The following is a 2,344-nucleotide window of genomic DNA, read 5'->3' on the forward strand; positions in this document are numbered from 1 at the left end:
ATTTAATTTGTAGTTATGGTCATACTGCAGCTAAAAACTTAAATTGTAAATCACAGCCCTTCAAGGATGATCCAAACACATCAGTTCTGACAAGGCTTGTTCCAGGAAGTCTACTGTAGTCACACCACAGAGAATTCCTTAGGGTGGGGCACAGAACAGGTTAATCAAGGTCACGTAAATCTTCATCTTTGACAGCATATCAGAACCCAGATGGCTGACTTTCTGCAGGATTTCTGATAAGAATCCAGCAGAACTGATATTCAAGGCTTACAGTGACCAGAAGATGTGATTCACATGAAGTCCGCAGGTAAGTGCAGAAAATCTGAGCTAGTTAACCTTTTGAAGGCTCAGTATCTGAAGAGAAAAAGATTTTTGAAATGACCACTAGCTGCAGTTTTGGTTTTTTAACATTTTTCAGAGCAATTACAGAAACACTGCTGAATCTAGTTAGTGCACACATTTATGACAATGAAAATTTCCCTAAACCCAATACACATAAAGAAGAGGTGTGACACTTTGAATTTCCACAGTGCAACAGGGACAGTCATTACAGTCAAGAGGTCTGCATCTATTACTATGGATCCAGAGATCAGTCAGTGAATGGCTATTCTTGATGGTTAGCTGTGGTCTAGTTATCTTGGAAGGCTTAGCAAAGACCATTCCTTAATTGTACTGTGTGTGGCTGCATTTCTGATTTTCGAGCACAGCATGCTGGTTATCTAGCTGAAGTTTGAGGGCCTGCTTTTCTGAACCCTCCTCCCTACCTCTATTTCTGTGTCTTACTTCAAAGCTCCTCCCCCTTTCTCTATCCCTAAGGGAAAAGAAGTGTAATCAGTAAATACTTCTTCAGTGGGGAATTTTGAAAATATTCTCCCTGGAATTTAAAAAAAAAAAAATTATCCCTTCCAAGAATCTTGTGGAGACAGGGAGGGAATACAAAGTTCTTTATCAAACCATTTTAAGGCTTCAATAGAACAGAAAACATGTAATACTGTCCTCAAGCTCTATAGCCCATCTTCTGATTAGAAGTGACCAACTTGAGGAGACAACCTTAGAAGCTATGTAAACTTTAGCACTTAGTAGATAATAGTTTATTTATGCATAAGGGGAACAGTTTTCTCATTCAAGTCAAGTTCTCATTCACTGATTTTTCCTCCCTTCTGCTTTGGAGGAATGGTCTGATTAGCTCAGGTATGTGTGGCAAGTCACTGTCCTTCCAGAATTTTGGAGGACAGAATTGAGACTTGAGTCCACATGGAGGTCTAAATTCCAGCTATGCTGTCAACAAGGCAAAAAGTCTGGGATTTACTTTAAGGTCACCCAAAATTTTTCCGTATGAATTCATTTACATTTCTTCCCATTTTATTTATTTAAAAAAAAATCCATGTCCCTAAATAAGATGCAGATGTGCCATATGTGGTCATTTAACTTCAGGTAACGTTCATTTGAAGTACTTTTGGCTTTCTGCCTGCTTGGCAGTGGACTGCAGGATGGGAACTGCATGTCACCATGTAGTTCTGGTGGTTCTTGTGGTGTTTTCCTAGTTGTGGTTAGCCTGGCCCCAGGAGGTCCACACACCCACTAGGCATTGCCACTTCTGGGGTTTCTGTATCAGGAAGCACTTGTATCAGAGCAGTTTTATTCCAGGGACCTGATGATTTTTCTACACCACTACCACCTCCCCCTTCTTCCCAGTTATCACCTGGATTGTCTCTCCTTTAATTATTATCATCTTCTTTTTCACTTAGCTGCATGGCCTGAACTCTTAGTCCACTGTAATCAACCACTTTTTGTTCAAATTCTTTTGACTCATCTTCACCTTCCCTCATGGCAAGGCCCCTGCTGCCTATTGATTTATTTTTAAATTGAAAGATCATATATTTTCTTATTCTGTATAACACCGTGTCATGTAGTATACATGCATTGTGGAGTAATCCAGCTAACAATGTGTGACCATTTGTTAACATTTTAGAAGTGATAGCCCATAACATCCACCCAGGTACAATTTTCAGATTTACACTGTCATTAATTATAATCCTCACATTAAAACATTTCCTCTCACCTCTTTGTGATTGAACATCCTTTGATCATCACCACATTTCCCCCAGCTCTAACAGCTTCCAACCTCTGGTAAACATCAGTGTAATTTCTAGTTATATCTTATCAATTATTAGATTTATCATGTAAATAAGATCATAAGATATTTGTTTCTCTGGGTCTTATTTATTTATCTCAATATAATGTTCAATAATTTCATCTATGCTATTAAAAATGATAGGATTATAGTATTTTATGGCTGACTAGTGTTTTATGTATATATGGATCTCACTGTCTCTATTTATTC

General features: G+C 38.2%; 1 pseudogene; it reads right to left on the reverse strand.

Annotated features, from left to right (window-relative positions):
• Positions 1–663: 663 nt before the first annotated feature.
• Positions 664–1,826, reverse strand: LOC103731255 (annotated as a pseudogene).
• Between the last annotated feature and the right edge of the window lie 518 nt (positions 1,827–2,344).

The sequence above is a fragment of the Nannospalax galili genome, unplaced genomic scaffold (assembly GCF_000622305.1).
Source record: "Nannospalax galili isolate Female #2095 unplaced genomic scaffold, S.galili_v1.0 scaffold1214, whole genome shotgun sequence".
NCBI classification, from domain to species: Eukaryota; Metazoa; Chordata; class Mammalia; order Rodentia; family Spalacidae; genus Nannospalax; species Nannospalax galili.